The sequence below is a fragment of the Physeter macrocephalus genome, chromosome 11 (genome assembly GCF_002837175.3).
Source record: "Physeter macrocephalus isolate SW-GA chromosome 11, ASM283717v5, whole genome shotgun sequence".
Lineage (NCBI taxonomy): Eukaryota > Metazoa > Chordata > Mammalia > Artiodactyla > Physeteridae > Physeter > Physeter macrocephalus.
In genome coordinates, this window is record NC_041224.1 from 77,724,886 (window position 1) to 77,741,039 (window position 16,154).

Sequence of the window (16,154 nt, forward strand, 5' to 3'; positions counted from 1 at the left end):
TATATACAATGGAGTATTACTCAGACATAAAAAGAAATGAAACTGAGTTATTTGTAGTGAGGTGCATGGACATAGAGACTGTCATAGAGAGTGAAATATGTCAGAAAGAGAAAAATAAATACTGTGTGCTAACACATATGTATGTAATCTAAAACAAAAAACAAAAAACAAAAAAAAAAAACGGTTCTGAAGAACCTAGGGCCAGGACAGGAATAAAGACAGAGATGTTGAGAATGGACTTGAGGATATGGGGAGGGGCAAGGATAAGCTGGGATGAAGTGAGAGAGTGGCATGGACTTATATATACTACCAGATGAAAAATAGATAGCTAGTGGGAAGCAGCCACATAGTGCAGGGAGATCAGCTTGGTGCTTTTTGACCACCTAGTGGGGTGGGATAGGGAGGGTGGGAGGGAGACGCAAGATGGAGGAGATATAGGGATATATGTATATGTATAACTGATTCCCTTTGTTATAAAGCGGAAACTAACACACCATTTTAAAGCAATTAAACTCCAATAAAGATGTTAAAAAATTATACTAATTTAATCTTTATGTCACTTTGCTCTATTCAGATATTTTTGTTGTTGTTGAGTCATTTCTGGTTATTGTGTCTTTCTGGGAATTTGTCTACTTCATTAGGTTATCTAATGTGTTAGTATATAGTGTTCATAGTATTTCCTCATAATTCCTTTTATTTCTGTAAAGTTGGAATTTATGCCCCCTCTTTAATTCCTAATTCTAGTAGTTTGAGTCTTCTCCCTTTTTCCTGTTCAATTTAGCTAAGGTTTTTCAGTGTTGTTGATCTTTACAGAGAACCATCTTTTGATATTATTAATTTTCCCTATGGTTCTTCTATTACCTACTTCATTTATATCCATTCTATTACAATATTTCTTTTTTCATGTTTGCTTTGGTTTAGTTTGCTCTCTTTTTTGAGTCTCTTAAGGTGGAAAATTAGGTTATTCATTTGAGATCTTTCTTCTTTTTTATTAGATGGGTCTACAATTATAAATTTTCCTGTAAGCATTGCTTTAGCTATATCCTGTAAGTTTTTACATGTTTTGTTTTCATTTTAATTCATCTCCAATTATTTTCTAATTTCCTTGAGAGTTTCTCATTGATCCACTGGTTATTTAAGAATGTGCTGCTTACTTCCCACTTATTTGGGAATTTAAAAAATTTCTCTCTGTTATTGATTTCTAATTTTATTCATTGTGGTTGGGGACATACTTTGTACAATTTCAATTCCTTTGAATTGATTGAGGCCTGCTTATGACCTAACATTTGGTTCATTCTGGAGAATGTTCCATGTGTACTTGAGAAGAACGTTTATTTTATTATGGTTGGGTGAAAAGTTTATTTGATGTCTGTTAGATCTAGTTGGTTTATTTTGTTGTTCAAAGCTTGTATTTCCTTGTTGTTCTTCTCCTAGATGTTCTATTAATTATTGATAGTGGTATATTGAAGATCCAACTATTTTTGTTTTATTGTGTATTTCTCCTTTCTGCCTATAATGTTCTTTTCCAGGCCTTTTGCATGATTGACTCCTTTCATCTTTAAATAACTCCTCTCCAAATATCCTATGGAAAGTATCTCCTCCTCATCATTCTCTATTGCAGAAGCATATTTTTCATTATAATCACAAATGTCATTATTTCATCTATTGATTTAACTGCTCATTGTCTATCTCCCACTTTAGAAAGTGAGCTCCACGAATACAGGGACCTTCTCAGTTTTATTCTCTGTTTTACTAGCACCTAATATATAGTAGATACTCAATAAATATGTGCTAAATGAAAGGATTTGTTTTTCTCTTTACTGCTGTGATGTAACTGTTATTAATGTGTTTGCATGCTTACTTTCCCTGCAATCCTTTCTTATTTTATCTGTCTCCCATGATTTCCTATCTCTGCCTTGATTTCTGCTCCATTTTATAAAGGCCATTTTGTTTCTAAATTGTATTTCGGATTGCTGACAAGTTGCTTGAGCTTTATTGTCCTGATGTTATAGAAAATTATTTTCAGAGATCTGCTTTATTCCTAGTCTGTTTCCTTTGTTCTGAATCATTTCCTGAAGGACTGATAAGGATTTTATGATTTGTTTTATTTCCTCAGTTAGAATGAAGAATGCTCTTTACGTTCTCAGTACTATGCTTAGAAAAGGATTGTGATTTTCCTTGATCCCTCTCAGCAACTTGGGTGCCAATCATTCTCCTTTTCAGATCTATGGCTTAAAAATTCGTTGACATGTACTGTGACAGATTAGTTTCTTTGGCTACCAAAAGACCTTACCACCAAATTAATGGTAAAACTTTACCACCAAATTACTGACGGTAAGCACTTGGGCCTTGGCCACCACCATTCACCATTTGGTTAGCAGGTGAGTGAGATAAAGCTAGTTGGTCTTTGGCCACTGCTTTGTCTTCACTCTGCCTCTCCAAGATTCAGGAGCCAGAGCTCAGGACAGATTCTGCACCCCACTCTGCCATATGCTATGGCATCTTAGGGACCCCCTTGTGGGGTGAGGTGGGGTGCATCAAATTCATGGACTGGGTGATCTGGAGAGAAGGTTCATGCAGTAGCACTTCTGAGGGTTAGTCTCACTAAGCCAGAGACTGATGGAAAGTTGTGCAGGTGAAACCTCTCCAGCTGGTCCATGGGAACCGGTGCTCAGGCCATAGGGGTTCATTCTTGTGGCCAAAAATGAGCTTAGCAGGACTGTTGGACAAAGCATTCAAAGAGTTGCACCTGGCCTTGAATCTTGGCTTCATGCTCTACTAGCTGGGTAAGCTTCCCTGAGACTCAGTTTTTGCCTCTGTAAATTAGGAATCATGGCCAGCGCAATGGGTTGCTGTGGGGATAGTTGATACATATAGCACACATAGTGTGGGGCCAGAGAGCATTTGGTTCTTTTCCCGTCAAATTCCTGGGTGCAGATTAGAGTGCAAACCCCTCCTGAAGTGAAATGCAATTTATTCTGCAAATAGTTACACGAACAGCAAAGAGCTCAGTGTTCACCAATTTGAGATTTAGGCAACCATTTTTTTCCCACTGTATATTACCTGCATCATCCAAACCCAGGATATTTCAAAACTGGTTACCTTACTTAGAGCTTGAAATTTAAAATAATAACAGAAAGTAACACATAAATAATAAGGCTTTTCTAATGATACATGTAAATCTTGATAAAAAATAAATGAAACCCTCACATTGACAAGCAGGACTCATGGGTGCAATTGTAAAGCAGCTATGTTTTTGTCTTTCATTTACCTTTAAATCCACTCTGAATAGTTGATCCATTGCTCATCCCTGACTTTTCTCATCACCGTTAGATTCTCCAGTCACTGGAGTCACAGAACACTGCTTCAACTGAAAAATTTAAATGTCTAGTCCTATTCGTAAGAAGAAAATATCCTTCCTTCAGAATTGCTTCCGTCTTTTAGCTCCATCTGGCTGCTGGGCAGATGAATGGGGGGCCTGTCTGACTTCTTCATACCACCCAATGCTTCCACACTTCCTCCCCCATCTTCTTCACAATGGCTTTAGAGCCGACAAGATTGAAGTCCAGGCAAGGAAAGATTGAAGGGAAACAGCAGAGCAGGAAACCTCTTTCTTGACTGGAGTTGTCCTCAAGGTTGAGCTCTGTACTTTCTATCTTGATATTTATTTAAAACTAACCTTTTCTATTCTGAGATTGCTCCCTTTCTCTTTCGCTCTCTCTCCTCCACCTTTTTTCTCTCTTCCTTGCCTATGCCTGCATTTTGGTGTGCGTGCACACACATGGATCCTGGGCATCTCTTACCTGCAGTTCTCTTGATGGGAAAATGCCTCCTAGTTCCAGCTGGTCACTTGTGACTCCTTCAAAGCCTCCCGCTCCCTTCTGCTGAAGTTCTGTCTTCCCAGGCCATCCTGTAGGATGGCTCTAAGGCAAACCCAGCTCTTTCTCCTGTGCGGTTCACATCTGGACCACAGGAAACACTCAAACCCTCATTCTCTGGATGAACTCTGGGAGTGCGAGCCTGGGCCAGTGCAGCATCAGCCTACCCCACGTTTTGTCACCAGAGAAGCAGCTTACGTACTCTCAGACGACAAAGGGCATGCATCTGAGCTATCTGGACACACATAAGCAAACTGAGTTGGGCTGTTGGAATCCCTTTCTGCGTGAGGTGTTGACAAAGAGTTGCCAAATTTGGAGGGAAAAAAAAAAAAAAAGAAGCCCATTCACATTGAATTTTATTAGAATGTTTATTAGATAAACAAGGGAAAATTAGTTTAAGTATATCCTATGCAATATTTGGGACATACTTATGCTAAAAATATTCTCTATTTATCTGAAATTCAAAGTTAATTGGTCATTCTGCATTTAATCCACTAGCTCTGGGCTGGTCAGATTCAGAAATGCTCCAGGTCCTTTTATATACTCCCTGTAGGTGAGGTATTCAATATTCCTATAACCAGTTTTTAACGACCTTTTTGAAAATGTTTCACCCAAGTCTGAGTCATCACTTTGGAAGATGACTTTGGACATCACTTTGATAGACTTATTATCTCAGTGCTTCGGTTGAAATTTCATTGAAATATCCTGTTACCTTTAGAAAAAAATGCTCCTTTTTTTTACCATTTTCAGCACCCTACCATCACCAGGCCTCAGGAACTCTATACTTTTAAGACATGTTTGGCTAAGTTTGACTTAGCTATTTCATCAAAGACTTCTTTACTTTTATAATTTGGAGACAGAGATTTCACAGGGATGGCTTAGGCTACAATAGTGACTCATTTGGAGGTGTTGGGACTCCTGATATATTAGAAATTGCTGTTCTTGCTTCAACTTTTGGAGCACTGCTGGCTCCCGCCCAGCGTTGGAGGACAGGGCCTCTAACTCACAACGAACTAAGGCCAATGTTTCTACGTAGGTTTGCCTTCTGGTGCCAGATCTTTTTTTTTTTTTTCTTTAAAGTGAATGATATATGATACAAATATTGTTCTTAATCAAAAGTATATTAGCAATCCACCATAAATGTGTAGTTACAGGGAAATGATACAGCATATTTGAAGAGGATTATTTTCACAAGAAACACATATTCATTTCTCTGTCTGCCTTTTATCAACATGTATTTATCAAAATGTGGAAACTTGTCCATAGGCCACTTTTTAATTACTCATAGGTTGCTTGAAGACAGCTGCAGTCTAGGAAGGAAGAGAGATTGAAAAGAATAGAGTGCTCTTAAAATTTGGCCATAATTTTAAGTAGAGAACTCTGCTGGCTTTATTCCAAAAATCTACAGAGAAGCCTCCACCCAACTTTTCCCCATCAATCTGATATTTCCTTATGTAGCACTTAACGCTGGTTCCCAGCTGACTTCTTATCCTTTATCATGTATATTTATATTTTTCTTTACTAATATTTTCAGATTAAAAATTATATACGTTTATCAGAGAAGATCTGGAACTTATAAAAAACGAGAGGAAACGAGTCCTTAAAACCTACCATGAAGGATTACATTTTGGTGATTATAAAAATATTATACATATTATTTTTTGACAAAACAGAAACCATATGGGATATACTATTTTGTAATTTCCTTTCCTGTGTTAACAATATGCCATAGAATTCTATTATTTAAAAAAATACTGTATGTTATATTTTGGCTGTGGAGTATTTCATCATAAGGATTGTGCTACAAATACCCTCTGGTTGTGTTGGATAGGTATGTTGCCTTTCCTATTTTTTATATTATTGTAACTAATTCCATAGAAAACATCTTTGAATACAAATCCTTGTGTACGTCTGATAATTCTTTTCCTGTACATTTAGATTAATGGAATTATATGATTCAAGGGGAAGTACACTTTGGAACCTTTGAAACATACTGCCAAACTGCTTTTAGGAGAAACTGTGGAATTGCCCTTCCACTAAGGTTCTATGAGAATGAATGGTTTTCTAGAAAATTTCCTGAACCCTCATTAACATTGGATGTCATCGTTTTTGAAAATGAAAAATGATATCGAAGTTTATTTAGCATGTAAAATTTTTCAAACATTCAACACATAAGCCAAATGGATGGATTTTTAGAGCTTTGGGCTTGGTTTCTTTGTTATTGAAAATTAGGAGATTGAACAAGATCATCTCCGTCTTTCTCATCTTACTGGCCTCCTCTGACTTAGCGTCTGAGTCACAATGAGCCAGCAGCAATGTGTCCCCTAGCTTCCTCCCCTGTAAAAACACAGACCCAAAGTAGTTTTGAAAATAAAGGACACCACGCAACATCTGCTTTACAATATCTACCTATAATCCCAAACAGCTTGATCTTACATTTGCTCATTGCTACCTGAGGAAATAACACCTTTGCACATCTTATGGTATTTAATTTTCCCCTCTTGCCAGTTCCCTAGATTCAAGTATGTTAAGCTTCATATTGACACAACAAATAAGAGCATCAATCAGTGACAACATCCGGAAATGAGGTGTTGACTTAAAAAGACAATAATTGTTAATATTGTTGGTGAACTTACCAAGTGCCGGGCTTTGTGTCAGGTGCTTCATGCACAAGTAAGGTTTAGAGAGAGAGGGCACCCCGGGACACACAGACACTGTGCAAAGGGACAACCTGAACTCTGGCCTTGCTGCCTCCCACCTGTGTTCCGAGGCAGGTCACCAGCATGTTGCCACGTGCTCAGGGCTCCTACACTTACTGTGTGTGCTTCCTTCCTCTTCTGCAAGGGACTGAAGGCACTTGCTGGATAGGCTGAGATCCATGTCAGGGAGATTGTATTTTGGAAACTTCTCAACTTTAGATAGTTATTCCTAAAGCCATGATTTATTTTAATGTATTGGGCCCCCTATAGGTTAATCTCTTACCCTAAACAAGAAGTATGACAACTGCATGCATGAACTAAAGAAACTGGCCTTTATGGAAAGAAATATAGGGAAGGCAAGTATACACGGGAGGCCAGTCATGTGCCAGTCACTGGGTCAGGCATGTTCATAAGGGAAACAACCCTGTTACAATTCAAGTGCTTTATTTTTTACAATACATCCCTCAAATTGCGGTTTCTCCTATTAAAGCCACAATTCCTGCTGAGTCATAATCTGTACATAGGTGTGTGTGTGTGTGTGTGTGTGTGTGTGTGTGTGTGTGTGTGTGTGTGTTGCATCTGAGTGCAGGTGTGTGGTCTGCATGCTGCATGTCCTGGAGGGAAGAAGATTAGGGAGACATGCAGGGTAAACAGTGCTCTGGTCCCTTTTCTGAGTCCTTCATCTTTAGGATGTGCAGGAGTAAGTCCGCCACAAACCAGAGGGTGAGAGAGCAAGCCGGTGGCTCCCAATTCAGTTAACTGGAATCTCCTTTTGGTTTTGGTTTCAAAAGGAGTTGTTAAAAAATATTTTCTGTACAAGGAAGGTCCTCCTTGAGCAAAGAAAGTCTTTGGATCAGCCTTTATTGGTGTCTGTTTAGCTAATTTCTATTAATCCAAGTTAATGGTTTTGAAACTTTAAATATGGTGTCATAGTAATATATTTTTTCTTTTACAAATTAAGACATAGAAAATGAATTTTGAAGCCAGAAAAATTGAGTAATCTCAGTTATGATTGAAGTAATGATACAAAAAAATGGCATGTGCTCAGTTTTTCTCCCCTAGAATAAGTATGGCCATCCTGGTGGCTGATGAAGCGGAGACGGTTAGTTTAATAAGCAAAAGATTCATATTTCATTAGATGTTCTAATGAGGAAGTGCCAACAAGCCTGTAAAGTTTTCATTCTGCGACTTCTTTGGGGAAAAAAATGGAAAAGAGATACAATGAAATTCCAGTTGTTCCAAATCTATGCACAGATAGAGCAAGGAACACAATAGACAAAGCGCTTGCTCTCACCAAGCTTCTGTTTTAATGACGACAGGAGATTAAAAAACAAACAAACAACAATACACAATTCAATAGATAATGTATTAAGTAGATACATAAAAAAATAGCAGTATAAGCAGCTTTTTAGAAGGTATAGAAGTAATCACCAAAAGGAAAAAAAGAAAGGAGTGAGAAGAGTTCTGGGGAACAGAGCTGGGGTGAGGCAGAGCACTCAGGTCTTTATTACATTGTAAGCCCTTTATCCTAGTTGCTTTCTTAAAATGTATTTTAATTTGTAATTTGATAGCATTAAACATTTGTTTAAAAACGAAACTTTAATGAAATCTGGTAGAGAGTGGGGCGGAGACAGAGAAAAAGAGAGAGAGACTGGAGACGGTGGATGAGGGTGTGGTTTTGAGAAGTTTCAAGGGGAGGAAAGGAGAAGTAGCGGTCGAGAACACTGCGTAACGATTATATTTAAGTGTGTACACTTGTGGTAGAAGACCAGAGCAGGAAAGGGCACACAGTGGGACTGCGAAGATGCCTCTACTGCTCTTTTCATTCGAATCTCAGCGCCATCATCGCTAACTCTGCAGGGTCCTGCTGTCTGATTGGTCCAAGTCGGAAGCTCCGTGTAGACTCCCAGTTTCAATGGTTTAAAAGCCTGGTAATCAGGAGAAGGGATGATTGTTCCAACAGAACTCCAAACCACAGGCAAGAAAGGTCTTTAGATCAACGTTTATTGGTGCCTGTTTAGCTAATTTCTGTCCCCACCATATTTTGTAACTGCCATAAAAATTTGGCATTCCAGAACCTAACATTATTTTGGCAAGCAGTTGAAAGATTTAGATGCTCCCTGTGACATTTATCAGGATAAGAGGGTTGTTTTACTCACTGGGTCATTTTTCAGGTTTTCAGTTCTTAATGAATTTTAAAAATTGAATTGTTTTCAATATTTAAAAACTAGGTTTGTTTATTTATTTATAGAATATACAAGATTGAAATTTTGGTGAATGGTTTGCTTTTATATTTTTTACATTTTTTAGCCTCCTCCCCAATAAACCCTTTAGAGATGTTGTGGATTAAATGAATACTATCTATTTTGGACCAATTTTCAGGATTTAAAAAGTGGGTTATTAGACCCCAATACATACAGGTCTCTGTTAAAATGGAATAATCCTGGCCTAAATAGATCCATTCTGGGTCATTCTAAAGAGCAGAAAGCAGGGGATGGATAAGGGAACTGTGTCAGTCCATGACCTGACACAGGTCCTGGAATGACCTGAAACCGCAAGGCTCAGGGACACGAGTTTCACTGTCACACTCTGGTTACTGTTAGAGAAACAGCAGGAACCACGGGGAGGCAGCGGTCCTGGCCCAGTGCAGGTGGCTCCAACAACTGGCACAGAACCAAGGGAGAAGGCCATCCCCTTGCTTTTTTCTTCACCTTCTCTTTGATTCAGAATGCTTTTTTTTTTTTTTTTCCTCAGTAGGAAGAATATATGTTAGGAGAGAATGGAACACCAGGCTGGGGTGCAGTAGGAAGGGGGCTCTGAGAGTGAATTCCCAACTGTCCCAAGGTGCTGAGGCTCCTGGCTAAGAAGAATTATCCTCTAGGAGCTGAGTCTCCTGCTGACGACGATGGTCTGATCGTTTGCCTGTTTGTGAGGAACTGTGAAGAATAGAAAAGGAAAAAGATGGGCTTCGAGTTAGGAATTGTAACTGATTGAATGGCTTTATCATTGTAACAGCTATTAACATAATGGCTATTTATGTCAAGGGTTACATTTATATCATATGTCTGTACTAATTACTTTTATTAATGATCATGATAAGAATAGCTATCACTTGTTGTGGTTTTAAGATGTGCTAGGCACTGTGCTAAGCACATGGATGACATCCTTGAAACTTTTCCATGTACCTGATCAAACTGGAAGGCATCAATAGAAATATAGAAAAGTGATTGAGGGGGAACAGTTGATGTTATGCTAATTAAATAACAATATTGCTAAATAACAAATGCATGACCACCACAACGTTGGAAAAGATAGTAGAATTAGTACACAAAAATGGTAGGCTGGAACCATGGGACATTTTTAGATGAATATATGTCATGACTGAATGTAAGGATGTTTTCTTAGTTAAAAAAACAATTGCAAAGTCTATTAGGAAGGCATGGCTTAGCAGCAAGCAGCACAGATAAAAAAGATCTGGGAGATTTCTTGAGTGATTATCCTTGTGTGGTGTTTGTGGCTGCCAACATATCTTACCACCTTTGGTGGCATTTGCACAGGTAGAACATGCAGAGCAAGGGAGGTGACCAACCTGTTCTGCTAAGTGTTTTCTTTCAGGTGCAACATTTAAAGAGAAGAGTTAAAATGAAGAGAAGTATGTTTAGAGGACGGTTATATGGCATGCAATGGGACTTGAAACCATTCAGATGTGGAGCTGGTAAAGGAAAAAAACTTGGAGAAGAAGAGACTGCTTAGCTTGGAGAAGAGATTGGGTGTGTGTGTTGGGTGGTCTTGGGGAGAAAGGACTTGAGTCCTGCCGTCAGAATTCTGAAGGGTTAAGGAAGGAATCAAATAGACAATTTCATTAGAGCTACAGAAGGTAAAGCCAAGCCCAGGAGGTGGTAGTTATAAGTAGATAGAATTCAGCTCAGATTAAGAAAGTATTTTCAAACATTTGGAGCAACCTTCAAAATAATGAGTGGTTCCAGTAGAGCTTTCAAAGTGTTTTGGTTCTAAAATTCTTTTAATTTTATAAATTTAAACCTGTACCTTTAAATCGGTGCATTTAAACTATGGTCAGTAGATGGCGGTAGGATACCGTGGATTTTTCCAGTAGCATCTAGAATTTCACCCTTAAATATTCTGGAAGTAGATGATTTTTTTTCTAATTATTGTTTGAAGGTGTGTCCTAATCCATTGTTCAGAGAAAAATCGCTGATTTGAAAAACAGGAAATAATAGTTTCTAATTAAATGAACAAGAATAATTAGAAATACTTTCATTTTACACTAGTGATAGCCCAATGTTTCTTTATTGGCCTCTAAAAATTCATGGTAGTGTGTGTGTCTGTGTGTGTGTGTGTGTGTTTGTGTGTGTGTGTGTGTGTGTGTGTGTATGTGAATGCTAGGATGAAAGGATGAAAGTTCTGGTTTGTTTTTAAATAATTCCAAAATTTAATGTAAAGTTTTGTAAAACTTAAAAAACACCTTACTTAATTGAATAGAAAATGTTTCTACAAAGCCATTTATTGAAAAATATTCTCTTCCTTCTACAAGCCTATTTGTGTACTTAGATATCTACACATTTTAAAATAAAAGTATGTGTTCTTCATAAATGCACCGAACAAAGAAGTTTTCCTAGTATTTTTAAAAATACATTTTGTTATGGATTGCTCAGCTTGGGAGATTTTCACCTATAAGAGATTTGCTCCCCCTCTGGACACCTTGTAATAAAGAGAAGGGTCTGAATTTTTAGGCATGCAAGCCTAGAGAAATATTCTTTAGAAATGGATATGTGTCCAAAGCATGTGGAAAATAAAGCATATTGGTCTTTAATTTGGAAAGAGGAAGATAACATCGTTTCACTCCCTCCTTTTTTGTCTTTGTTTTTTTATTTTTGGTTGTTCAGAAAGCACAGCCTTCATGCCTGTCAGGTTCACACGTATGTAACATAGCAACACCTAATAACCATCTGCCTTTGAGCAGTGTATTTACACTATGTGTCGGTTTTATATATTCTAGGCTGGTTCCATGTCAAAAAAAGTTGGTGAACGGTTAGTCCTAAAGCACACTTCGTTTCCCTTATTCCTCTCCAGTTCAAAGCAGTGAAACATACCTGGACTCACAGGGAGACAAATTGTTTTAATTTGTTAACATTTTGGGACTCTCCAGGACTGTGGGAGATAATTCCCAAGTATAGAGAGGCCCCTGATAGAGTCTTAGCCAGACGTTTTCTAAGATGACTCTTCTAGACAAAAACCAAGCAAAAAATGAATGTCTGCACAGGCTTCCCGTCTGATCCACTTACGCATGCACTTTCTCATTCATTTTGTTTCCTCTCTCTCTCTCTCTCTTCTCTCTCTTCTGTTTCTCATTTTTATTTTAATTGATGGGAATCACGGACAAAGTTGTAGTCCTCTGAGTGGGAGCTGGGAGATCGGGAGATCGGCGCCCATCACAGAAAGGCTGTGTGACCTTTGCCAGGACCCTCGACTTTCTGAGCCAGCCTACCTATCAACATAGCTGCTCTCCTGCTGTTTGAAATTTGACAAAGATTTATGAAATAAATGTCTGAAAAGTTTTGTTATGGCTCTCTCAACAAAAGGCTCTAAGGCTCTACGTAAAAAGAAAGTAATATGCACTTAATCTACAACTGCTGAAGTGTTTCTTTTTGGCCCATAAAACAAGCATAATTAATGCCATCTATGTATTTTCCCTATTAAGCCTTTGTGTCACCCTCTTAAAGGAGAAAAATCAGAGGGGACTAAATGTTCTTTATTTTAGCAAATAGTGCTAATGTTCTTTTTCTATGAAATATATACATTCCTCCTACATGTGTAGATACAATATATAAATAATATGCCCCACATTTTTTCTGCTTCAGTGTTTCTGCATGTTAAAAAATTTAGCTAAGTAAAATTTAAGCTCTTTCTTACAAGCATTCATTTTTTATCATATAATTCTTCAATAATTAGAGTGTTGCTTGAAGGTAATACTTTTATTTTTGCTTTCAGGTTTTTGAACTGAATATTACTTAATGAGAGGGTGGAGTAATACATACTTTAAAAAATATGTAATTTAAAAATTTTAGAGATTTGCTTCAACTAAAGAATCTTGCTAAGACCTCTGATTTCTAGGTTGTGGAGTTGAAACTCATAAAGGTTAAGTCCCATCATTTTTTAACCATATCTTGATGTGAAAGAATTTGTCAGTAAGCAAATATTTTCATGCCCACAAAATAAAATTTTTAGGAGAGTATCATGACAGTAACATTTCACACCAAAACTTGTTCAGTTTGAACTCATGAGAGCTAATGTTATTTGTTTGTTTATTTGTTTGTCTTTTCCTGTGAGAGGCAGTTAATTATTGAAGCATGGAGAACATTTTGTATCCTGGTTTGTGGTTGTGCTTTGCAAACCTGAGTCTAATGAGACCAAGTTCTTGACCTAACTCTGCACTTGCTCGCTTCTTTGATTTAAAATCGGAGCATCTGAACATTGGTGAGTTATTTAAAATAATACTTTCTTCTTGTTGTTGCTGCAGCCTCATGAAGAGTGATCTTTTAAAAACACAACAGAGACAAAGCTTGAGATCTGATATAGGAAAAAAGGCGTGATGGGTCTGGTAGACATCTATGGCACATATATTTATTTAACGGCATTCTATAATGCATATTATTAATGATGACAATCATGAACTTGCATGCATTGTTTATTTTGTAAATACGCATAATAGAGCTTTCAAAAGAGGGATCAGCTGCCCCTTGCAACTATGACTGTCTGCTGTGGAAGTAACGACTCAGGGACCTTTGAGTACGTGGGTTCCTGACCTGGTCCATTTCACTATTTATGCCCTTGGAACGTTTTGTTAAGGCCATCTATAATTTCCCGGAGCTAGCATCTAAAATGAACTGCAGTTCTCCTTTAAATCTATATGGCAAATGAGATTTGAATATCTGTAAGTGGATTTGAACATCAACGGCACCTGTAAAACTAAATATGTATTAAAAGCCATTAGTTTGTAGCCATACAATGCAAAAAAGCTTCCAAGGTTCCTCTGTTATGGGGAACACTCTTTAGACCGGAGATAGGTAATTTGATTAGTGTACCTCTAATCCACTCTGTTTTGACGCTGAAAAGAAGAAATGGAATAGGCAGAAACTCCTCTCTACCTGAGACCTGAAACATCTCGGCTCATTTCAGTACTTTGAATTTTTATTAGTATTTTTACACCAACCGCCCCAAAAAACCTTCACTTGACCTTTGTGTTTCTTTTTGACTTTTCTTTGCTCTATCTGAATTATTTGGTTTTGGTGAAAATAGGTGGGATAGAATGAAAGAAGGCTCAATTTAGAGGGGCAAGTCTAATCATGTGTTATCCCTGAATTCATTTGCCTGTTACCTGAAACCTGAGCTATCATGTCTGCCTCATGTTAATTTCTCCATCTGATTGAGGAATCAAAGAATCGCAGGGACACATTGGAATGAAGGTAGAAAATATTTGTTTTTGTAAATTTAACAAAACTTGGCTGTAACATATCTTAAAAGTGCATCTTCCATAGTGCAGCCGCTCTAAATATTACATCTGCTTTAAATGTTGTTGGGTGTCTGAGGTCTTTGTGGAGAGGGTTTGATGCCGGCTTTTGTTGCAGGACGACTAGTGTACTCTGTAATGCAGGAGGGTTGCCTGTTCAAAGGATACAGCCTTACTTAGGGTTTCTTTTCTTTCTTTCTTTTCTTCTCCCCTCCCCCACCCCCACTTTGTGGTTTTTCCTGGGGTGGGCTTCAGTCTAAAACATTCACATGGAACTCCCAGTCTTTCTTCTTTCAAAAAAGACAAATCCTTCATGATAATAATTACAAAATCCTTAGTAAGATTTGTAAATTGAATATACATGAAAATATATTGGCTGATTTGCAACCTTTTGTCCTAAATTAGGTAAATAACTCTAAACTTGTTGGTGGAATGGAAAGTATTTATAGATATTAGTTACTGTTAAACTAATTTAAACTATTCCTTATTAATTTTCTTCCGATTTTACAATTTTCAGGAGTAATTGCAGCCACCTACGTGCACAATCCTCCCATATTATTCTTAATTATATTAAATATCTACCCCACACGCAGTTGAAATAACATTTTAATAAGTATCCTTTATTCGGATTTTTTTTAAAGGTTTTTATTCATTCAGACTCAATATTAGTTTAGAAAGTAGAGAAATCAGACACAGGCAAGAAAATCCAGGCCTGTGATGTTTCGCAGACAATGATTTGGGTGAGTTGACTGGTGTGTTTTGTTGAGAAAAGGACGGATGGGATATTGACAGTTTCCTATCAATAGCTGGGCCCTGGAGGCCTGGCTGTTTGGGCCCACACTGATTGACTACTCCTTAATAGACATATAATTGTTGACAAATACCTTCCAATAGACTGTGGCAGCGCCCAGCAGACAAAGGAGATTTCAGGATGATAGAGACCAGAGCCAGCCATTGGTAGAGGCAGAACCTCACAGAGGAAAGGACTTTAGCTTTATAGAGAATCCTTCTAAGAGAAAGCAGGTCACTGCATCCCCATAACAGACCTTGAGCAATCCTGCCTCAATCGAGAAATTAAAAAGACTCATTGTCTCTGTGTATCACGGAGTTTGCCGGGGAGGGGTAAACCCAGACTTCTTTTTGTGCAGCTTGGTGACAAATCTGTTGATTTTCCTACATTAAAAAACTATGTGTGTGTGTACATATATATGTATATAAAATATATATATACACATACACATATATAAATTTTGATATCTAGAATATTTTTAGCTTGTTTAATGGCATTATAAAACCTATCAACCTGATGTTTTCAGGAAAAAATAGGCTATCGTTGATTTCAGAGAGACTTGGGCAGTGATAGGAATATGGAAAAAATTTTGCATTTGCACATCAGCCCCATTTACTACTAGAATACCAGAGGAGCCTGGAGCTGTTCCTATAACGCGAGGGCATCCAGGAGCATTCGGGAACCTCCATCTCAGCTTCAGTGCTCGTCTGCCTTCCCAGATCAATGCCTGGCTGAGAAATAGCTCTTGAAAGTTGGCCTCGCAGGTTGCATTCCCTCAGTCTGTTCAGTTTCAGTAATTCTCCTCCTTGGGGGGCTTACTCTCTACTAGGAGAGGCTACAATTCCTTTCAGTGCATGACAGGAGCCCTCAGACAATGGGACTAAGAGAGGTTATTTAGATCTGCAAGCTGGTGGGAGCTAATAAAATAAAATAAAATAAGAAAACAAAGTTCAAATGCAACCTCGGCCTACTCAGCATAAAACACTAGACAAGTCTGCATATCAAGCCAGGTTTAACGGGATCGGTGAAGCGGGGCCCCAAATAGGGTCCTGTGAACACATCAGGGTGACATGGCAGGCTGCCTCCTGACACCATGTATGAAACTGAACAGGCTTGTGCCCCAAAGCCCTTGAGTCCTGCCTTTGATTCTTATTGATCAAATGCACAGATGAAAACTCACGTCACAGAGCAAGGCAAAACCTGAGTTTTCTATGTCAGCTTCTAGGAATCCCAGTGAAGCCCTTTCCAAATCATCTTTT